An 11,444-nucleotide genomic window follows, 5' to 3' on the forward strand; every position below is an offset into this window, starting at 1 on the left:
GCCTCTCCTGGTCTCCCATGGAGTGCAGGGCCCAAGGACCTGGGCCATCCTCCACTGCACTCCCGGGCCACAGCAGAGAGCTGGACTGGAACAGGAGCAACCGGGACAGAATCCGGCACCCCAACCGGGACTAGAACCTGGGGTGCCGGCGCCGCAGGCAGAGGATTAGCCTAGTGAGCCATGGCGCTGGCCAGTTTAGTATCTCTTTTTAAAGTATCATTTTTTAAAAGTCTTCCTTTTTTTGGCTATAATTTATTAGTTAAAACAATAAAAATGTGAACTGGAAATTTACCCCTTCATACATGGTTGTTAGTATAAATCATACATGCATATGAACTTTATCATTATTTATTTTGAAAGGTTTAAATAAAACTTTATTAAAGATTCTTGAGCAATTATAGGGGGAAATCTAAGTCTTTGCTGGACCTCCAAAGTAATATAGATATAGCTAATATATTTTACAGCAGCTGTACACATATACACAGATGCACACACACACAATCTTCAAAAGTTTTGTGGAAAATGCATATAAAAAAGCTGTGTGTGGATTTCAACCTTTTTGTACCAAAATAAGCTTATCCTTTCTTCACAGAGAATACTTTATTAACTGATTACAGTGGAAAATCACAAACAAAAAAAGGAGTATATTAAGGCAGAACAGTAAATGTATGTGTAGACAAATCGAAAGACTATTACCTCTTTATTTTTTCAGAACCCTTGCATTTTTCTTTTACACATATTTTTAAAAGATTTACTGGTTGAAAGACAGAGTTATAGAGAGACAGAGGCAGAGAGAGAGAGAGAGAGAGAGAGAGAGGTCTTCCATCTGCTGGTTCACTCCCCAAATGCTAGTAATGGCCGGAGCTGCGCTGATCTGAAGTCAGGAGCCAGGAGCTTCTTCCAGGTCTTCCATATGGGTGCAGGGGCCCAAGGACTTGAGTCATCTTGTATTGCTTTCCCAGGCCATAGCAGAGAGCTGGATCAGAAGTGGAGCAGCCAGGTCTTGAACTGGCACACATATGAGATGCCGGCATTGCAGGTGGCAGCTTTACCCACCACGCCACAACACTGGCCCCTCTTTTACACATTTTTTTCTTCTTTTCTCTTTTACACATTTAAATAGTGCCGTCTTTCCTTCTCAGTTAAAGAAACATCTTGGCCTATATTTGTACATCATATTTTGATGACAACTTACATTGAGACTATGACTAGTGTATGAAATGATATCTGATACTTTTCTTGGCATATTTCATAGATGGTGGTGTTTACCCTGGTGAGAAAAATTCGACAATCATTTTTTTCTTTTTCAGAAAACATATTTTTTAAAAAACATAATTTTAATAATCTTAACTAAAATAAGCTTGGACTTCCAAATTCCATAATTTTCACCCTTCCCTAAACCCGCCTTATGTTTTTGATAGCCTTTAGGAAGTGATCACATGGTTGCGTTTCATTTATATATATATATATATATATATATATATAGAGAGAGAGAGAGAGAGAGAGAGATTGTCAAAATCCAAAATTACATCCTTATGCAGAATGACAATGCAAGTAGAAATTCCACATAATGCAGACTAATTTTCTCCATACAGACCCTTTTATAAAAATGAGCAACCACAAAAAAAGACATAAATGTAGTCCATCTGAAAGAAGCACTCCAGCTCCCTAATTCCATTTTTGAAGGAAAAGGCAGAGGCCAGTTTAAGTTATCTCAGCAAACTCCAGAAATGGCTTTATTTGTTATTTCTGAGAAGCTGCTTCTTCCAGAGGAGATGTACATGTCAGAGGAAAAATTGAAACTGACTTTCATGTAATTCTGTCTAGTTCATTGTAAATGCCTGATAGGACAGGCTTCTGCCCTGACTTTTTGAAGGATGGTGGTAAACCACTACTTCTACCTCCAGCCTCACTCCCAGGGATATCCCTACTAACATCAAGGCCTCCTGGAGAGCCGGTATTTTTACTCAATAGACTATTTTTTAAAATTGCCAGGAGACTTTCACTCATAATTCCAGATTTTATGTTTGCATCAATTTGTGTGTGTGTGTGTGCACGTGCGCCAGCAGGGATAGATGACACACTGGCAATGTCGGATATCACAGACCGGTTTGGCATTCAAGGTGAGCCTCCTAGGATCCTTGGTGAGGCATCCATAGGTCTTCCAGATGCAGCTGATAGTTGCTTTGCCAAGAAGAACTGTAGCTTCATAAGAAAAACTTCTGCTATACTTTCCTTCTCATGGCCAAACTTTCGGACAGGTGATTACTTATGATGTGTATGTCAGTTATCTTCTGCTTTGAAAGCACAATATTCCTATCTTCTTTTAATTGTCCCACCCTGCTGGGATAAATACTGCACCCTTTTCCACAAGAACAGCAGGGATCTTATAGAGAAAGCCAGATAGTTTCTGAATGATGTATTTACATACCGAATCTATATTCTTGTTTTCTTTTACTGAAGTGTAATTAAGTGTCGTACCATACTGTAAAGAAAACTCCTCCATACATGAAGATGTTCATCCCTGGTATGGGATTCCTAGTGCTGGAATGCCAAGTTAGTTGTAACTGTACCCACACCCAGAGATAGAACCACACTGTCCTCTTTCTGCTTCTGTGCTGTCTCTTCTCTGAGGAGAAATTGGGATGTCTACCCTTGGCTCTCCATATTCTTGGAAGTCTCTAATCGATTCTTATTGCATTTCTTTCACTTCTTCAGAAGGAATTTTCAATTTGTCAACATGTTCTCTTAACAACACTTGTCCATTTCTCTAAAGAATCCAAAGCAGTCCATGGCTTTGACATATCAACAAGCAGCATAACTAGATTGTCCTTCAGAGAAATGGCATCCAGTGAAAATTGAAGGAGGACTTTGTGATACGGATCTCCATCTAAGATCCATGCATCACACCCCAGGTTGATCATCCCTGTCTTCGTTGTGCATATTCAAGTATAAATATTCCATTTGTCTTCCTTCCTTGTACTCCTCTATTCCCGTTTTCTTATTAAGCTTGCTTTCCCACCTCCATCTGTACCCAGGCACCACATGTCCTTCCCAGCAGGGAGTTTGGAGTGCTAGCAGGTAGAGGCCTCGCGGAAAATGTCAGGCCAACAGTTCTTTGCATCCTCTTCTTTGCCTCCCTGGGGCATTGTCGTTGTCCAATGGCACTTAGCTGACGAAGGGCCAACCCTGCAAGTGGAAAGTCCTAGCAGAGAGGAATGCAAAGAGAAGCTTGCCCCATGGCCACCATCTTGATGTGGCATCCAAACTTATCTTTTAATTCCACAAACTCTTTGAAGTCCCTTTGTATACAGTGGGAAAAAAAAGGTAGTAAGTTCATACATTTTAGGTTCTCTACACTTCCCTTTTATTTTGTACTTCACAATTCTTTAAGCTTTTATTATATTTGATTAGAAGCATTTGAAAGACTGACTCCTTAGTATGAAATGCAAACACACTCATTAATGATAACAATGAAGGCCAAACAGTTTTTGCTGGCAAACAATTAGTTTTGGGAACAGCCGTGGAAGCCAAAAATAATTAAATTAGCTGCTAATTATTCTTCCTTGCTTTACATATCAAATAGTGTTTGAATTTCAAGCAGGACATCTATTAATCCAGGTATTAAATGAAGCCACATTTTCAAAGCACAGGGCAAATCTTGTATTCTCACTGAGTACAATTCTGCAGTTGGGTGTCAAGGAAGAGGAGTCCTCTGTGATTAATGCATGGGGGAGGAAACACCACGCTCTCTGCCAGTGGATACAGGGCATGATACTACACGCCCACTTTGTGTGGGAGGCAGAGCGGTTATACCTGCCCTTCTTGGATTTCTTTTCAAGGCAAGGCCCCGACCTTTCCCTGCAAACTCCCTTTCCGGTCTGCCTCTCAGTGCAGGGGTGCTTATCAGACTCATGTGGATAACTTTTGCAAAACACACTTCCTGGCCCTCTGTCTTCTCACTGGAGATTTATTTCAATAAAAGGGCCATTTCCATGGTAAATGGAAATCTGAGCGTTTTGGGGAAAATTATGTGCTATTTTACAAGAATAATTATATTTAATGAAATTAAGTATAAAATAGGTGACTTTGATGTAGGATAAGAGTAGCCAACTGTCTCTAAGGCATTCACAGACACATTGACACACTGAAGTCTATAGTATACCTAGTGTTACTGGGCTTTTTTTTCTACAATTCTTTTGAACTGGACATAAACCTCAAATGGAGTATAAAATACTGAGTGTTCTCAATGGAACCCAGTAATATTTTATTATATCATTTTAGTTTGGAAAGGAAAATTGGGATGATAGAGAAATAGTGATAGGAGCTATAGGGTTTACAATTTAAATTATAGAGCTGGACAAAATCAAGACCCATAATCCTAGAAATTATCAAAAATAAGAACTAATGCCTTTTGAGTGTTTATCACATGCCAGTCTGTATACTGAATGTCTCATGTCCATGTTTCTCAATTGATCCTGACAACCAACTTGGAGGTCTCATTTTACGAACAAGCAAGCTGAGGATGAGAGAGATTGTTTTGTTCAAGTCTATCCAGTTGGTCACTTGCAGAGTTCTGATTCAACCTCATTTTTGCTTTATTGTAAAGTTATTAGCTTTAAAGATCAGGCTACGCTGCTTCAATATGCCTTTAGGATATTATGGAATCTACAGCTATCTATACTCATGATTAACTATTGGGTTTGAGAAAGGCTGAAGACTTGGGAAGAAATATATAGGTTGGAAATTGAGCTTTTGAGAAGTAAGATAAGGTAAACTGAGCTTAGAATACTAGGCTCTGGAATCTGGAAAGAGGACATACCCACTGGGGAGTATCTTGGAGTTTCTGTCAGCCCTGCTTCAGGCCTAAAAAGGAAGACCCAGTTGTGGGGATTGGAGTACTGCCTAGCAAGAAAGAGCAAGACCACTGTTTTTACCCAACACACCCTTCTATATTGCTCTATCTGCCAGGTGCTAGTTTACACTTTTCCACACACATTACAATCGTTAATGTGTTCAAATATTACAGCTCTCTTAAAATAGGCACTACTATAATTCCCATAATACAGATGAATAAACAGAAGTTCAGAGACAGTAAGTAATCAAAGTCAAACTGCTGGTAAGTGCCAGACCCATGCTTTGACCTAGCGGCTATATTATGCTGCCTCTTGACACGGAAACTTGGTTCTTCTTTTTCTTGTGCTTGCCATCCTTTTTCAAACACCACTAGGCAAGTGTATCATGCTAGAAAATTTCCTGACTCCACTGACTTTTTCTTCACCTGTGACTTCTCCAGTGTTTTTTGTAGTGTCTTTGAGCTCCCTCTTCATCCTCCACACTGGCTCCTTTGGCATTATTCCTGAGCAACATACTCCTTTAACATGCCAAATCATTTTTCCTAACGCTATCCCATCTTAACTTAGAAGTGAGGATGGAAAGAATTATTCTTATTTTATGAATGAGGGAACTAAGGCAAGCAACTTGCCTAACATCTCACAAAGTGCATTAGAACCCAGATTCTCTGACTCTTAATCCAATGTTCTTTTCTGTTGTGTCACATGATAGAATTTACAAGTTCATTTATTTAAGTATGTATTCTTTCATTAACACCATAACAATCTATTGAATGTCTTAGTTTATGTTAAGGCACTAAGTGGAAGGAAGGTAGCTATAAAAACCCTTGCTCTCCATGCCCCCTTCCAGATTCTAGAACCTAGTATTATAAGCTTGGTTTATGTTATCTCGTTGCTCAAAAGCTCAATTTCCAGCCTACATGCTTCTTCCCCAGTCTTCAGCCTTTCTCAAAGCCCAACAGAGTTCATTGAAATAAGGCCTCCTCATAAAATGTTGAATAACAGCACACAGTCACAAATGCTAAATGGTCAAGTCAGGTGCTACAGGAAATTTGAGGCTGGATATGTATCATCAAAGAGCTTTATCAAGAAGGTAAGACTTGAACTTGGTATAGAAACATGCTTAGAACTTAGAGAAGGGGGTGGAGTGGCACTTTCCATGGTGTGGTAATGGTATCCACAAAGCCAGTCCTTCCCAATTTTTACCATGTCATGATACACACACAAAAAAAGCATGGTATTTGTAGAGCACAGTGGGGTGAATAGGAGGAAGCAGTTTGCTTAGACGCAAGTGTCCTAAGGGTTTTAACTGCAATGTCCCTCAGCTCAGCTGAGGGCAGAGGGAAAATATAATAGCCTCAAACACTTTTAATATACTTTGGAAAATCTACACTAAGGTATTGGGACAAACTGTGGTCACGGTGAGTCTGACCACCAGTGATAAGACACAGAGATGAAATGAAGGGAACTTCCAGAGAGCCATGGCAGATACCATTGAGAAGTTACGGCCAGGTGGTAAAGGGCCTTTGAGGTTTAATTTTTGAACCCACAGAATAGGTAGGCAAAATGTACGTAACATGGTGTTATAAAGATCCTACTGGCATTGCTACAGAAGATAGGCTGGAGGGAAGGAAAGGAGCTGGGAAGCTATTATCATTGTCCATGTGGGAAAGAATGGCATCTTGGACTAGAATGATAGTCATAGAGACAGAGAAAGGTGGGTAGTATTGATTTATCATAATGGACTTTAAGTAGAGAGTAGGAAAAAGGGAGGAGACAAGGAAGATTTCTAGGTTTCAAATTTGAGCAAATGGCTCTGAATGCTGATATCCTTCTCTAAGATGGAGAACACAGGAGAAGTAGAGCTATTTCTTTGGAGGGGAAAGACAGATGAGATGATGAATTTCAAGTCAACATTTAGAGGATATGGCAAAAGTCCAAGTATACAGATAGGATTAGACCCTGGACTAGGATAGTTGCAGTGGGAATAGAAAAAAATTGCTGAATTGAGAGACATTATGAAGGATTTTGTAATGAACTGAGTCTAGCATTGAAATGGAAGGGAAGGCTTGAAGCCTGAGATTTCTCCTGTTCTCTATCTTTGTGGTGGTACTTTCATTCTCATGGTTTAAAATATTGTCTGATGACTCCCAAATTTGTATATCCATCCTGGATTCCTACATACTTTTATATCCCACTAACTAACTAATTGATGTATCAACTTGGAAGCCTAATAAGGTTTTAAATTTACCACATCCAAAACCATACTCATGATTCCATCTCCAGTCTGACACCAAAACCTGCTACACTTGCCAAACCTGCTTCTCACAGTAGCCCGCATCTCACTAAATCTAACTGCATTCTTCCAGTTCATCAGGCAGAAGGCATTGGAATCATCCTTGACTCTTCTCTCACATCAGATCTTGTTGGTTTTACTTCCGGAACGTATCTAGGAGCACTAAGCCTTTTTGCTATAATATAAATTTAAATTATGTTAACTTAAAAGCTAACATCAGAAAGAAAGGGAGAAGGAAAGAAGGTGAGAGAAAGGGAAGAAGGGAATATAATTATGTTCTTAGGATTGTACCCACAAACCACAATGAACCTGTTTAATAAAATTAGTTAATTAAAATTGACATGTTTTTAAAAATAATCATTTTTATAAAGAATATATCTAGAATCAGATCATTTTTCATCTCCTCCATTGCTCCATTTCTGGTTTATGTCCCAGTGATCTATCTCCTGGAACATATTGCACTAGCTTCTCAATTGTTCTTCCTGCATCTGTCCCAGCCACCCTCACTCAAGTCTATTATTCCTTCATTGTTTTTAGGTATCAGATGAATATTATTATATGAAAATTATATCATGTTACTCTTCTCAAGATTTCTCCAATGGTTTCCCATCTCACACACAGTAATCACAAAACTCTTTGCAATAGCCCACAATGTTTTACACAGCTCAGATATGTTAACACAACTCATTCATTCACCTCCTTCAGGTGTTGGATATAATGGCTCTGTTCCATGAGATCGTCTCTGGACTGCCAGGTTTGAAATGGCAAGTGTCCTCTTCTCATTCCCTTACTGCTTTCCCTGACTTGTTTACACTTTGAAAACTACTTGACATTTCATAGTCATCTATTTATTGGCTTATTATCTGTCTTCTGCTAGAACTTTGCCTGTAAATGGCCAGGTAACAAACATTTTAAGTTGTGTGGGCCATACATTCTCTGATACAACTACCTAACCCTGTAATTATTACACAAAAGGAGTCATAATGATACAGAAAGAATGAGCTTGGCTGTGTTCCAAGAAAACTCTATTTGCCAAAACAAGTGGCAGGCCAGATTTGACCTGTGGGGCATAGTGTGCTGACCCTTATTAGAAAATAAGTTGGAGACCAAGGACTTTTATCTATTGCTGAATCTTCGACACCTAGAGAACCCAATCTATTTTTATTGAATTAATGAACCAATCAGATGCTGGAGGGCAGTCAGAACAAGAGAATTGTAATAGAGCCACTGACAGCATAGAATCTTGAGCAAGAGTTGGCAATGGCTAGATTTACAGCATGCCAATTATCCCTCCTCTGTCATCCCTGCACTACCACTTGGGCATGTCACATGAAGTAAAAGTTGCTTTCAAGCCGGCGCCGCGGCTCAGTAGGCTAATCCTCTGCCTTGCGGCGCCGGCACACCGGGTTCTAGTCCCGGTCGGGGCACCGATCCTGTCCCGGTTGCCCCTCTTCCAGGCCAGCTCTCTGCTGTGGCCAGGGAGTACAGTGGAGGATGGCCCAAGTGCTTGGGCCCTGCACCCCATGGGAGACCAGGAGAAGCACCTGGCTCCTGCCATCAGAACAGCGCGGTGCGCCGGCTGCAGCGCACCAACCGCGACGGCCATTGGAGGGTGAACCAACGGTTCTCTCTGTCTCTCTCTACTGTCCACTCTGCCTGTCAAAAAAAAAAAAAGTTGCTTTCATTGTCTGTGCAACTCTCCTGATGTGTGAAATTTCATCTGACTTCCTCTAATGTTGTCATGTGTCTATTCAATCCTCCTGACTCAGAATCTCTCTAATAACAGAAATAACTCAAGATACCAAGATACCAAAATCAGTATTTTTAATTAATTTAAAACAATTCCTAGCAATAGCTTCAATTGACAACTCCATACCTTTCAACACTTCATCATATTTTGAAGTACTCTCAGAAGTTAAGCTACTGTTACAATCATGAATTGGGACGTTGTTTTCCTTCCATGTATTTGATGTCAATGGTTTGTTTTGATAAACTTCAACTTCCAAGTCCTCCCAGTAGTAGGAAAAACATGGTAAGAAATATGATAAATGAAGTGTTCACCAGTTCTTTCTGACTCTTCTCTCATCCTTTCCTGGATCTCTTACAGGATCTAAAAATTTCCTGGGGTTGAAAATGCACATTCATTCATTCACTGTATCTTGTAGCTTCTCACAATGCTTACATTTACCAAGCATTCACTATGTATGTGTATATAAACATTAGGAGGTAGGTACTATTATTAACATTCTACATTTGGAACTGAAAGCTGAAGTAATTTGCTCAAGGTCTCACAACCAGCAAACTAAGGAATTCTCTATTTACAAACAGGCTGTTGAGAAAGTGGATATAGCAATATGAATTCATGTAGTTTTGAGACTGAAAGCAAATATGGCCTCTATCTCTAGAGTTAAGGTCAACAAATAAGAAGAAATGTCACTCTTAGGGAATTTAAACTGACCAAAAATAAAATGCCCACCATAGTAATAAGATTGACTCTCCACAGAAAAGTGTTTACTGATAAGGTAAGAGATCTCCCTATGTATCATTATGAATCAGTGCAGTGCGCTAGTAGAAACTGCCATGGTAGCCTTGGAAAAGTCCATCACAACCAATAAAGGGTTCATACTATCATGACATATACAAGCAAGTTACTTGAACTCTTTATTGAACCAAACCAGAAATAATTAGAAGGAAAAATTGTTTCTCTTACTCTGCGTCCTGAGTTTCTGATGTTTTTGTTGTCTTCTGATGAGAAGGTGGATAATTGCATCAGACTACATAATCTCCAGGACACTTTTTAGGCCAACCCACACCCTACACTACCTATTTATTTACCAGTAACAACAGCCACCATTCTTATATAACAAGCACCTACACTGAGCCAAGAACTGTACATGAAGTATCTTATTTAATCTCGACAGCAACCTTATTATCTAATATGGTTATATTATTCTCCCCATTTTCAGATGAGGGAATTGAGGCTCAGAGAGGTTATGTATATGACTTGCCCAAGCCCATCCATTGAAATGAGTAGTATATTAATTTCCTGTGACTGCCATAACACACTACAACTTGGTGGCTTAAAACAACAGAAATGTATTCTCTCATAGCTCTGGAGGCCAGAAGTCAGAAATCAAGGTGTAATCAGGGTATGCTCCCTCTCAAGGCTCTAGGGGAGATTCTTTATTGCCTTCTCTTAACTTTGTGGTTCCAAATGCTGCTTGGTTTGTGGCAGCATCACTTTAATCCTTACCTCTGTATTCATATGGCCTTCACTCTTGGGTCTGTCCTCTCTGTCTCCTACGACACTCGTTAAATTTAGGGATAATTCCAATCCAAGATGATCTCATGCAGAGATCCTTACCTTAATTACATCTGTAAAGACTCGTATTCCAAATAAGGAATCTGAGGTTCTGGTTGGATATATCTTTTTTGTTCCCATTCAATCCACTATAAATAGTCCAGCTGGGACTCTATCCTAGAGTGATAGGACTCCAAAACCCTAGGTCTTCCCACTAAAGCAGGCTGCTTCCATCAAATAACCCTTTGTCTTTGTTTGGTTTTCTTCATAGTTTTACTACTGGGAAGAGGATGCACTGAATAAGACAAGTTTGCTTTGTAGTTAATTATCAAGGCAAATTAATAATTGACATTTTTGGTTTCCAAAATATTGTCTCATGAGTTTAGATTGTGTAAAATTTGTCCCCCCAGAGCCTGGTCATGTCCTGATTAAATCTGACAAGCTGAAGATTGAATCCTGAATAAAGATCAAAATCCCTTCAAGGTACAGGCATCCCAGCATCTACCAGCCATGCCTATTTTACCATATAAATGAGCATGTAATAATGGGAAACCACAAACTTCGGGGTGTACAGAAGAATTTCTAATCACTTAAGAGCATTCAGGAGGAATTTGGTGTGCACCTCAGTGTTATATCCCAGAAACATTCTACATAGTGCTTAATATGCTTGCTCCTGAGCCCAGACCCACTTTCAAGTCATAAGGAAGGAACTGTCCGTAAGAGTTCATTATTACGTTAAGCTGAGAAGTCTATAGAAAAATGGAAGTCCAAAAGCCATAGATACTTCCTTTGCCTCTAAATGCATGGCTTTGCAGGGCAATTGTCAAAGCTGACCAGTTGACACTGGCTTGCTCATACCTTGATTATAAAGAGAATATTATTAGGGATGTGTTTTTCAGATGGCGTCAGCTTGTGGACCATCCATAGTGGTGATCCACGGAGTGCAACCCCAGGAGCTTGATAAAAGGGCCAACTTCCTGGCCTTTATACTAAG

The 11,444-nt window shown here is 39.7% G+C and overlaps 1 pseudogene; it reads right to left on the reverse strand.

Annotated features, from left to right (window-relative positions):
- Positions 1 to 1,809: 1,809 nt before the first annotated feature.
- On the reverse strand, positions 1,810 to 3,149 carry LOC133752599 (cytoplasmic dynein 1 light intermediate chain 1-like; annotated as a pseudogene).
- Positions 3,150 to 11,444: the final 8,295 nt, after the last annotated feature.

This window comes from Lepus europaeus, chromosome X (genome assembly GCF_033115175.1).
Source record: "Lepus europaeus isolate LE1 chromosome X, mLepTim1.pri, whole genome shotgun sequence".
In the NCBI taxonomy this organism is placed as follows: Eukaryota; Metazoa; Chordata; class Mammalia; order Lagomorpha; family Leporidae; genus Lepus; species Lepus europaeus.